Below are 13,195 nucleotides of genomic sequence, written 5' to 3' on the forward strand. Positions count from 1 at the left end.
ATAGGACTCCAGAAACTAATCAAGACCCACCCAAATGGGTGGAGACATGTCATCACCTAATCCAGTTTAACAACCACTAGATTAAATCATATCTCCAGGAAGATGATCTGATTACAGTTTCAAACATATGGTATTGAATAGGGATTATTCTGCCTTTATGAAATGGGGTATAGATTAAAACATGTCTTTTCTAGGGGACACATGTCCTTTCAAACCAGCACACTACCCTATTTGCAATGTCTGTCTTGAATAAATCAGCTAGAATTCAATAACAGAAATTGATTGCATGTTGCACTTATAAAGAAGTTGATTAAACATAATAAACTACTTTACTATAAACTGTAGTATAAGAGAAGGTTGTGGAGCTTCCTCTTGAAAGCAGTGTCCCCAACCAGTCATTCTGCTCGTTTCTATCTTCAGTGATGGACCAGATGACTCTTTCATCAACTGAAAATAAAAATGGGTATCTTATTTCCTGAGATATGCTAGAAAATGTGACAATTGAACATTTAGGACAATTAACTCATGTACATTATCATTTACAATGTGAGAAATAAAATGATGATAAATGTGTCATAGAGAGCAATTATCTTACTTGTCACTGAACTTTGATGTTCCAGCATCAGCGGCTGCTTTCTTCTTCGTGGAAAGAATACCATTGTTTCCATCAATGATGTAGACCTCAATATTTCCTAAAAGCTCAAATGGCACCTCATTCTCCTCATCCTACAGGATAAATAACAGGATTTTGTGAGAAGAATTGAAAATACAATAAAAATAAATTTAGTGCCAAATCACATGCATTTCTGAATTTATTATTATGAAATGTTAATCAAGTTATTGTCTAGAAATAAAATTATCAAAATAAGTTTTAACTTTTGAAAATGGCATTTAACTTTATTTGCTTTATAAATTAAACATACGTATGCTAATTTATTGGTAATTATATTACTATCCTGGAAAAAAATTTTAACAAAATTGTGTGAATTTGCTGTCATTTATGTAGATAGTATCATTTCAGAGCTCTTGCAGGAAAAAGTTCAGGGGGACTGAAATTTACTCTATAGCTATGATTGTATATGGATATAAATATGATGTTTCATTAATTTTAAAATCATAGATTTAATGGAAGCACTTCAGTGACTTCATGATGCCCCTTCTAAAAAAATTGTTGCATTCTTTTGTCTAAAGATACAGTTTGACTGCATCCATAGCTTGTGAGTAGGATGGATGGCATTCAGAAATTGAACAGCAGAAGTCAGATATGTGTTCTTTGAGATAATAACTCTATTTCATGTGGTACATCTCCCCAAAACTTTGCAGCAAGGAAAGGTAAACCAGTCACATAAAAGGTAAGGCCTGGGGCGGGCCATGGTGGCTCAGCAGGTCCATTCCAGAGGACCCAGGTTTGATTCCCTGTGACTGCCCAAGTTAAAAAAAAAAAAAAAAAGGTAAGGGATATTCGGAATCATCACGGGTCTATTCAAATGTAGAGCTAGCAAAATGACTTAAGGCCAAACCTACTTAATTATTCAGTTTATCACATCAGTGTTAAGTTGAATCTCTTTGCTTGAGGAAACGTACAGAACTTGGAGTACAGGTGTGATCACAGCAGGAAAGTTTCCATGTCAGGGACACAGTGTAGGTGCCCTGTGGGTGCGTGAACCACCCTTTAGAACCTGGGGCATGGGGATCTATTCACCTAATCCAACAGCAAACGCAAATCATCCATGTCCTTTATTTGATTATTCCTCAAACACAGAAAATAATAATAAAGTCTGGCTGAGGAAACATTTATCTCAGCTTTAGGTCTATATGTAAATGATGCAAAATATACTTTACTTGAGGAGACTCAGCCTAAACTGCTGAAGAATATTGGATGTAAATCTCTCATTCTATTGTCTCAATGGTTTTGGAAATTCATGTTTCAGACATCCATTCCAATCAACTCCAATGTATTATCTTAACTTTCAATTCAGTATCTCTCTTCTGGTTCTTGACACTAATTCATTTCTGTCAAGCACTCACTCTACTGCTTGTGCAGAAGTTTTCTTGCTTCTTGATCCCCACGCTCATGTTTCCTACCAGGATTGTGGCAGCTCCCAGTTCGGGATAAACCCACACTGAGGCCCTGCCTGGCTTTGGTGGTTGCAGTCATGATTCCACGCCTCCTGTCAATGAGTCATTTTTCCAAAGAACCATTATGATTGCCAATCTAGCTGTCAAGGAGAAGCTAGGGTGACTAGTGATGCAAAATGCGAAGGAAAAATATAATACTCTTCAGGAATTTGAAGTAGCGCTCATCAGTTCTTTAGGTGGCAAGTAGTTTCTCACTATTTGAAATTTGCACTACCAAAGTTTTCTCTTTTTAACCTACATTTCAAAGAGAAAAATAATATTTGATTGATTTAAATTTGATTTTGGTTTAAAAGTAATTTATTCTTTTATAAAGCATGATCTTTATCTTGATATATGCATTTACAGGATTTTCATTAAAAAAATTTGCACCTGATAGGTTTATATATATGAATAAACTATTGAAAAGCATCAGATTTATTAGATGCATCCTATATTGAAATTGAACGTTAACTGCTAAAATAAATATTACCGTTGAATATGAAAAATCATCATCAAGTTTTTATTTGTAGATTATGAGATAATGGAAGTGAACCGGCACAGTGATTAAACAAATGGACTTTAGAGACAAAAAGATCAGTGTGTGGAATCTATTACTAGCTTTGTGAAAAGGGGCATGTTATGAAATCTCTTTTAGATGTTATTTGCTTATCTTCAATGCAAGCATATTAACAGTTAGCCAATAATATTGTGGTAAAGATTAAATGACACCATGTCTCTGACAGGCTTAGGTGAGATTCTGGGATATAATAGGCATGGAATAAATTGTAATTCTTTGGGAAGGGGCTTAGAATCCTTGGAAAAAAGCAATAGACTAAGTCTGAAACACTGATATTTAACTAAAGTTAATAATATTTGGAATTTGGAAATGGCAATAGTCAGAGTTACAATTCTTATTATGGCTTCTCAAACCAATTAGTCCCCAGGGAAAGTACAAAAATTATGTATTTTTGAAATCTTTAAATTATCAAGATTTATCCCAACATATCCAATCCCATATAAAAGCAGAGCAGGCCTCATGGCCGCAGCTGAACTGAGAAGTCTGCAGCTGAACTGAGAAGTCTGCAGCTGGGATAGCACTAACCTCCCCAGCAATTGCGTATGGATATGCAATTCAGAACCTCAGCCTTATAAGCACAGGCTGAACTCCTAGAAGGATCTGAGAACTACCTACACAGTGCACAGAGAGCAGATAAAAATCATTCTCCAAAAGGAAAAGTTTCAACTTTTACTTGAAAATATGAGAAAGAAGGAAAAGAGACACTATGCCTTCCTTTAAAAATTAGAAAAATAGGGTTATGCTTGCCAATGATATTGCCTAGCCATAGCATGCCATCACTATCACATACTTTGAGCCAAGAGATGAGTGCAATAATTCAAAAGTCCAAGGAGTTATTTTCAACACCAAGTTACCACATTGAAATGCTCATTTTTGTTCTGTGCTTAGCCTGAGTTTCTTGGGAGTGTAGTTGCTTCCATAGAAGACATTTGGAAATTCATGAAAATGGGAACTTGGTGCAGTTAGTGGATCTCATTTAATAACAAAAATTGGCTCAAGGAACAGAAAGAATAAAAATCAGATGGAGTAAAAGTGAAGAACTTTCTAGAAACACAGAATTTCAAGCTGAAGTATCACGTTTCCATTGTGTTTCCTAATTCTGCTTGTTGCTGAACAAGAAGAAAATGGCCCAGTACTAGGCTGGGTCTTCCCTCGTTTTCATCCTTTCTTACTGCCTGAGTATAACCACTGATAGAAAAGGTACTGTGTGTTGAGATCAAGATCTCAAATACTCTTTCCACTAGCATTATTTGGAGCAATGTCCAGGTTTTGGTCTGAAAACATGTTCCTTATTTTATTTTAAATGACTCTCAGCCTGGTTTTTATAACTGAAAGGTGTTCTTCTCATATTTGCTAGTATAGCCCCACCAAATGAGAAAAAATTATTTAAGGGTGCTACATTTGTCTGAGAAAACTTTGACTAGAAGATTATAATATCTTGAGATGGAGGGTTTTATAATTAGAGGGAAATGTTTCTTCTCTAAACAACATACTTTTGCAGCTCCCAGAAGCTTATTTCTCAATTGCAATTTTCTATGACTGTAAAGTCTATGAAATGTAACATGCAGCAATACCAATTAATTTTATTAAGAGAAGAAAGTCATTGGTTAGGAAGTAATCATTTCTGAATACTGGAAGATGAAAGAGTATATTTACAGCACATTCCAAGAGCATTCATACAGTAACACACTAGCCATAATGCTAATCTCAGGAATAAAGAGAAAAATCAATCTTCCCTAGGAACAGTTAAAATGTCATACCTGTTTTACAGACCTTTCCATAAAATAAAATGTGGCCAATTTTTTTTTTTTTTTTTTTTTGCAAATGAAGTAAAATACTTAGCTGACTTTGTAACAAGGATCTTATACATTTGCAATTGATCCATATATCCAAGGGATTAATGGTCATTTTGTTATTCTTTACCGGTAATTCTTCTGTGCTCCCATTAATCTGGTCCCCAAAAGGAGGGTAGCTGTCATTTTCACCCATGGCTGGCTCTGCATTTTGGGCCAATCCGAGGGAAAAGAAGCTCAGTGGTAGAAGAGAGGGGACTGTCAAAGTGGTCCACATCCTCTCACTGCCAACTGCGCTTAAGCCTGAGTCTCAAGCAGGGACAGATTTATACCAGGTGGAAGGCAAGTAATCCTTCTGTCAGTTAGATAATTATGACTCTCTCATTGGGCAATTCACTGGCCTATGACAGCCTGGTTGGTTAATGACCAAATAAATGGGTATCTGCAAATATTATTCTGCATTAAATTGTTGAATGCTATTGCAAAATTCTTCAAGTAAATAATTTGTTCAGACAATTTATTGCAGAAAATCAAACGGCCAATTATTTCCTATAGTTTAAATTATTCAAATATTACCAGCCTTTCCAAAACTACTTAATTGTAGCCATTTAATGCTGCCCTTCCTCATAAAGTTATCTCCCAGTTAATACTAACCAAAGCTTTAAAAATAAATAAAAGGGAAAGAAAGAAATAAAGAAAAATCATTTTTGCCATTGGACAGATTAAAATATAAAACTAAATTCTTCTCTATGCTCCAAGATTAATCATAGCACAATTTCATTGGTGTCTTGAATAAACATTGAAAGGGAGGGAAGGGAAGTAGCATTGATTTAGTTCTGATTGTTTTCTAGACACTTTTAAAATATTTTAAAATTACTTTTTTTAAAAAAAATTTAACTTTTTTTTATTGTGCAAAAATAGCATATGCAAAAAAGCAATAAATTTCCAAGTACATATTAACAAGTAGTTATACAACAGATTTTAAAGTTTGGTATGGGTTACAGTTCCATAATTTTTCATTTTTTTTCTTAGCTGCTCCAAGACACTGGAGACCAAAAGAAATATCAATATATTGGTTCAGCAGTCAAATTCATTTGTCTCTGAAATTTTCATCTCTCCCCTTTGAAAGACCACTTGGCTGTGTACAGAATTCTCGGCTGGAAGTCTTTCTCTTTCAGGATCTTAAATATAACATACCACTGCCTTCTCGCCTTGATAGTACCATTTGAGTAGTCTGAACTCAGTCTTATGTGGTTACCCTTGTATGTAGTAGATTGTTTTCTTGCCGTTTTCAGGATTTTCTGCTTCATTCCAACATTTGATAAACTGATTACTATGTGTATTGGGGAAGGCCTATTTGGATTTATTTTATTTGGAGTTCATTTGGCTTCATTGATTTGCATATTTATGTCTGTTATAAGAGTTGGGAAGTTTTCCCCCATTATATCCTTAACTAATCTTACTTGCCCTTTACTCTTCTTTTCTACTTCTCGCACACTGATGATTCTATTTGTGCACTTTGCTTTGTCCACCATTTCCCTGAGATTGATTTCAAAGTTTTCCATCTTTTCTGCCATTTCCTGTTTTGAGTTTTTGAAATCAGTTATTTTGTCCTCTAGTGTGCTTATTCTTTCTACTGTCTCTTCAAATCTGCTGTTGTAGGTATTGAGTATAGTTTTTCTTTGGTCTGCAGCATCTTTAATCTCTGTGGTATCTGGTATTTTTCTATTCATTCTTTCAAATTCCTCTATACACTCTTCTAGTGTCTTTTTGATCTCCTTTATGTCATCAGCCATTCCATTTAATTTATTTAGTAAAATTATATGAAAATCTTTGATTAGTTATTCCAAAGCATGTGTCACCTCTGGTGTTTTAATTTGGCCATTAGGCTGGGCTATATATGTCTGTACCATTGTGGTAGTTAGACTCAGTTGTCAACTTGGCCAAGTGAAGACATCTAGTTCTATTGCTGTGGACATGAGCCAATGGTACGTGAACCTCATCTGTTGCTGATTACATCTGCAGTCGGCTAGTAGGTGTGCCTGCTGCAATGAATGATGGTTGATTTAATAGGCTGGTGCTTAAATGAGAGACTCAACGTAGCACAGCCCAAGCAGCTCAGCATACCTCATCTCAGCATGAGCAGCTCAGCCCAGGCCTTTGGAGATGCAGAAAGAAATCACCCTGGGGAAAGGCACTCTGTGCCTTCCGACATAAGAAAGAACCTCAGATGAAAGTTAGCTGTCTTTACTCTGAAGAACTAATGAAATAAATCCCCTTTTATTAAAAGCCAATCCATCTCTGGTGTGTTGCATTCTGGCAGCTAGCAAACTAAAACAATCACGATATGCTTAGTGACCTTCTGTTGTCTTTGTGGCATGTAAATATCTTGAAAGGGTACTTTGCATGTTGATTTCCTTCGGTAGACTAAAGCTTTGTATGTGTAGGATGGATGTGGAGCAGGATGTGGGGCATGGGGTGGGGTTCAACAGTGTGGTGATGCATTTCAGTGTGGATCTAGGCCAGGTTGGTGACTGTGATGATGCTGGTGAGCATGTGTGTTCAGGTTGTGGGGTTGTGGAGGTGCATTGCAGAGCTGTGGGTTTGGGACACAGCTCAAGCAGACTTTGGAGTGCAGAAGCAAAGTGTAGCATGGGAGACACAGATGAAAAGAGTGCTGGGAGGTGGATGGGGACACAGTGTGGATATATGGGGCCTGGTTTGCAGGTAGATGTAGGTGGGAGCATGGAGCATGGGTATTAGAGTGTAGGATGGGGGCACAGAGGTTGGGGTATGGGTTGTGGGGTGCAGATGTGACTTTGTGTAGGGGAAGGGACACAGAGGGCCCTGGATGTGGATGTGGGAATATTGTAGGGGTGGGCACAGGTCACTGGGGTCGCGGGACATGGGTCAGGGTTTGGGGTGGTATCAGATGGGTCATACCGTGGTGCAGGTGCACAGGTATGGAGGTGGGCATGTGTGTACAAGGTGAGGGGTATAATGAGCAGATTAGTCTGTGAGCACCTACCATGTTTGGGAGCAGGGCACTTGTGCTTGTGCCGGGGAGTGGGGCAAGTGTACACATTTGTGGGGTAGGGATATTGGGCACAGGATGGAGAAGTCAGTGCATGAATGCATGGGTGCCAGGTGGTGGAAAGGATGTGGCTGGCTATATGGGTGTGAAGGTCTGGGGGCAGGGCCCTGGTGGGGTCTGGTCTAGGGGATTGTGCCCTTTGTGTGCATGCACAGAGTTCAGGGGTTTGTGGGGTGGGATTGCACAGCTGTATGGGCTAGGGGTGGGTGTAGCTTGGGTAAGGAGGTGTCCACAGCCTTTATGTGCTGGCAACCACCTGTAGGGTACAGGGAGGTGTGAGTGGGTCTCCAGAGGGGTGGGATGAGACTGTGCTTGCATAAGAGAGATGTGTTGGGCTGGGGCAGGCTTGCACAGGCTTGGGGTGGGGTGTAGGACAGGTATGTGTGGAAGGGTTGTGGCAGGGTGGGGGCACTTGAAGTTGGGGAGGGGGTATGGATGACAGGGTTCAGATGTTTAGGGTATAGGGTGAGTTGCAGTCACAGGGCTTGCAGGTGAGGGTAGCACATTCAAGGGAGACAGCTTGGTTTGCTTCCTATCCCCATCTCCCTGTTCATGCCCTCCTGAGCACTCCAAGCTTCTACGTTATGCTGTTTGCACCAGCTGGATGAATTCCAGTTCTCTGCCTCTTAGTTCAGCTTTTGCAACCAAGGCTTCCCTAGGAGGTGCAGAAGACTCTCCCAGGACACTTACACCCTGGAATCACTGTCTCAGTTGTCCTCCCATCCCTTCTTTAGCTGTTCCTTGGAGCAGGGATGAACTTGACCTATCCTATTTCACCATCGTTTCAGAAGTTCAGGTATCGATTTTTATAATTTCACAAAAATCTTATGAAACGTGTATCATTATCACTATTTTAAGGACAACAAAAAAAGGTTTAAAGACCTTGTAGGTTGTTTGTACAGAGAAATGAATTTTATTTCTCCCCATCAGGCAGACTTTAAAATATCATAACTCTTGGTATACTATGTAGAGAACTCAGAAGGCATTGACCAACCTCAAGCATATTTATTCTACCTAACCAAAATACTAAAAGAGAAAAATCCTGAAAATATTATACAGTTTCTAAATGACTTCATTGTATTCCATTTAAAAATACTTATGCAAAACTACTCACATACGAATTGGTAAAATTTTCAATGTCTGACATCCAATAAAAATTTTCTTTTATGCAAAGAAGTATAAAATGTGATTTTAAGATTTAAGAGATAAATCAAGCTTTCAAACGAAAGTAACAACTGACAAAGATGTTAGAATTAGCTGACAAGGACAATAAAGCATTTGCGATAAGTTCACTGATGATGATCAATAGCTACAAACAGGATAAGGGAATATTGGATAAGAGAGAGAATTAAAGAAATCTTAAGAGATGGAAAGAAAATACTGCACCCAAAACAAACAGAACAGATCCTGATGCCCAAGTAGCAGATGAAAGAAAGCTTTCTCCTGGAGGTGAACAATTGTACATGAATTACAATTTAAAAAATTATATGCATATCAAGGGCAAGAATCAGGTGAAGAATAACTGAGAAATCTGAAAGCTAAGTACATGGTACTCTAAAGTTGGCCCAAGCATGAAAAAAGGGCCTTTACTGAAAGTCAGTGAACAATAAAACCCTAGACAAAGGGAGAAATTGACTTTCAGAGTTGTCATTGAGAATATCAGATGCCCAGATATCAGCAAGTTTTATAAGGCATACTAAGGAACAAGAAGATATTTCTCAGTGAAGAGAACAAATTAAAACTTCAGAGAAGACATGGAATTTGGAAAAACTAATTAAAGAATTTCAAACAAACCCCTAAATCATTTCAAAAAAGATTAAAGAAGAATTCCGGGAAGATGGCAGAATAGCGTAGCTCGAGATCAGCCCTGCCCCATGGAAGAGTTAGAGAAGGGACAGGAAGGCGACTGAGGTGGTGATTCGGGAGTGCAGCAGCCCTGGTTGCAGAGGCCGAGGAACTGAGAGGCAGAAAGCTGGAGCCTGGTGCAGAAGACTGAGCCAGTGGGAGTGCACAGGTGGGAGCTGGGGACTAGGAAATAAGCCAGGCCATGTTCCTTAGGAGGCTACCCTCACCAGGCAGCCCTGTGACCGGTGACTCACCCCACACCCCACACACCTGAAAACCCATCACTCACTCCCATTCCCCGTGCTCCAGGTGCCCCCACCCCACCAGCCGCCGGTGCACGTACCTGCCCCCCACCCCCACCCCAAGAGCAGCCCAACCCACCTCTCCTGCACCCCTCCAGAGCACTACCTCCCCTTCCTGTTCCCTGCAGGTTGTTGCCAGTGCATAAAGGCTGTGGGCACCAACCTCCATACCCAGGCTACCCCCACCCCCTGCGCATAGTATCGCACAGCCTCACTCTGCAACCCCTGGGCCCTGTGCATCTGTTTATGGCACTCCCAGGCCCATGTATGTGCACGGGCCCCCAATCAGTCATTCAGCTCTGGGAAATGCACTTTACAGCAGTCCTAGAATTGTGCATGTGCATGGCCCTCAGCCGCACTTCCAGTTCTGAGAAAGTGCCGACCTGCACAGCCAGGTTGCATCTGCCCCCAATCCATGAGGGCATAACACTGGCCTGGCTGCCACAGCTCTGTGCATGCTCACAAAGGGCCTTGTGCCTTAGACCAGCACACACCAGGGTTATGACCCCAGACCGGTGCACCCACACAGCTACATCCTCCCTGGCCGCTGGGTCCCACGTTCATAAGAATCATTTTAACATCTGCAACCTGCACCTATGTCTGCCCTGAAACAAATCACTGCCCTGAGTGCCCCACCCTGTGTTCTGCTCCCTGCTGTACAACCATCCCACAACACAAGGCCTTAGACTACTGAAAGAAATCAACTCCCAAAGTAAATCAATCAAGGTATTTACATGCCACAAAGATAGCAGAAGATCACTAAGCATATCACAATGCAGACAGATAGAGCCCTGCCTAACGGCCAAATTAAAACACCAGAGGAGACACAGACATTGGAAAAACTAATCAAAGACGTTCATACAACTCTCCTTAATAAAATGAGTGGGATAGCAAATGACATAAAGGAGATCAGGAAGATAGTAGAAGAGCATAAATAGGAATTTAAAAGAATAAATAGAAAAATAGCAGATAATCACAGAGATTAAAGACTCTGTTGACCAGATAAAAAACATACTAGTGGCACACAACACCAGATTTGAAGAGACAGAAGAAACAATCAGTGATATAGAGGATAAGATAATTGACATGGAAGACTCAAAGCAGCAAATGGCAAAAAAGATGGAAAAAAATTGAATGGAAAGTCAGGGAAATGATAGACAAAACAAAGTGCATAAATATATGAATCATTGGTGTCTCCAAAGGAGAAGGTAGGAGTAGAGGGCGAGCAAGAATAGTTGAGGATATAATGGGGAAAACTTCCCAAACCTCATAAAGGACATAAATATACAAATCAAAGAATCCCAATGAACTCCAAACAGAATAAATCCATATAGGCCTGTCCCAAGGAATCAGTCTGTCAAATGTTGAAGAGAAACAGAAAATCTTGAAGGTGGCAAGAGAAAAAACAATCTACTACATACAAGGGTAGTCAAATAAGACTGAGTAGCACCCTCGAGGTGAGAAGGTATGATATATTCAAGAGAAAAAACAATCTACTACATACAAGGGTAGTCAAATAAAACTGAGTAGCACCCTTGAGGTGAGAAGGTATGATATATTCAAGATCCTGAAAAAGAAAGACTTCCAGCTGAGAATTCTGTACCCAGCCAAATCATCCTTCAAAATTGAGGGAGAGATTAAAGTTTTCACAGACCAAGAAGTCCTGAAAGAATTTGTCAACATGAGCTTGGCCATACAAGAAATACTAAAAGGAATTCTGCTGGCTGGAAAAAAAAAAGACAGGAGAGGGAGGTCTGGAGGAGGGCACAGAATTGAAGAGTTCCACTAAGGGTAATTTAAAGAATAAAAAAAGAAAAAGGGGAAAGAATATACAGATCTGAAAAATAAAATAAATCAGATAAGTTAGTAGAATTAAGAAATGCATTTTCAGTAATAACTTTGAATGTTAAATTTACCAATTAAAAGATACAGATTGGCAGAATGGATTAAGAAATATAATCCAGATATATGATGCTTGCAAGAGACTAATCTTAGACACAAGGATACAAATGGATTGAAAGTGAAAGGATGGATAAAGTTTTTTCATGCAAGTTGTAACCAAAAGAAAGCAGGAGTAACTATACTAATATCAGGCAAAATAGACTTTAAATGTAAAGACATCCTAAGAGACAAAGGATAGTATATACTAATTAAAGGGTCAATTCACCAAGAAGATATAATAATCATAAATCTTTATACTCCCAATCAAGGAGCTCCAAAGTACATGAGACAGACATTGGCAAAACTGAAGGGAGAGATAGATGTTTCAACAATAATAGTAGGAGACTTCAATACACCACTCTCCTCTATAGATAGAACAACCAGGCAGAAGATCAATAAGGGAATAGAGAAGTTAAATACTTGATGAATGAATTAGACCTAACACATATATATAGGTCATTGCACCCCACAGCACAAGGATATGCATTCTTCTCTAGTGCTCATGGAACATTCTCCAGGATAAATCATATACTGGGGCACAAAATAGATTTTTATGAATTTAAAAACATTGAAATTATTCAAAGCACTTTCTCTGATCACAATGAGATGAAGCTGGATCTCAATAACCACCAAAGAATGAGAACACTCACAAATACATAGAGAATAAATAACACACTCCTAAACAACCAGTGAGTCAAAGAAGAAATTGCTAGAGAAATCAGAAGCTATCTGGAGATGAATGAAAATGAGAACACAAGTTATCAGAACTTATGGGATGCAGCAAAGGCTGTGCTGAGAGGGAAATTTATTGTCCTAAATCCCTACCTTAAAAAACAAGAAAGAGCAAAAATTGAGGACTTAGCAGAACTCCTGGAGGAAGTTGAGAAACAACAGCAAATTAACTCCAAAGCAAATAGAAGAAGAGAAATAACAAAGATTAAAGCAGAGATAAATGAATGGAAGAAAAGAAGCACAACAGAAAGGATCAATAAAACCAAAAGTTGGTTCTTTGAGAAAATCAATAAAGTTGATGGGCCACTGGCAAGACCAACAAAGAAAAAAAGAGAGAGGATGTAAATAAACAAAATCAGAAATGAGAAGAGGTGCATTACTACAGGCCTTGAAGAAATAAAAGAAATCATAAGAGAATACTATGAATAACTATATGCCAACACACTCGACAACTTAGATGATTTCTCCAGGGGAATTTTATCTAACATTCCAGAAAAACTAACACTAATCCTGCTCAAACTTTTCCAAAAATTTGAAGAAAAAGGAACTCTACCTAACTCATTTTATGAAGGTAATATCATTTTAATACCAAAACCAGGTAAAGATGCTATAAGAAAGGAAAACTACAAGCTAATCTCCCTAATGAACATAGATGCAAAAATTCTCAATAAAATATTAGCAAATTGAATCCAACAGCACATTAAAGGAATTATACACCATGACCAAATGGGGTTTATACCAGGAATGCAAGGATTGTCAATTAATGTAAACAGCACATTAACAAATAGAAAGG

General features: G+C 38.8%; 1 long non-coding RNA gene across 2 annotated transcripts in view; it reads right to left on the reverse strand.

The window, feature by feature from the left end:
- Positions 1–601: 601 nt before the first annotated feature.
- Positions 602–13,195, reverse strand: part of LOC143682940 (uncharacterized) — a 36,353-nt gene continuing 23,759 nt past the window's right edge. For both annotated transcript variants that reach the window (XR_013175380.1, XR_013175379.1), the window contains one exon: positions 602–726. This is a non-coding gene — a long non-coding RNA (uncharacterized LOC143682940). The remainder of the gene's footprint in view (positions 727–13,195) is intronic.

This window comes from Tamandua tetradactyla, chromosome 5 (genome assembly GCF_023851605.1).
Source record: "Tamandua tetradactyla isolate mTamTet1 chromosome 5, mTamTet1.pri, whole genome shotgun sequence".
Classification (NCBI taxonomy): domain Eukaryota; kingdom Metazoa; phylum Chordata; class Mammalia; order Pilosa; family Myrmecophagidae; genus Tamandua; species Tamandua tetradactyla.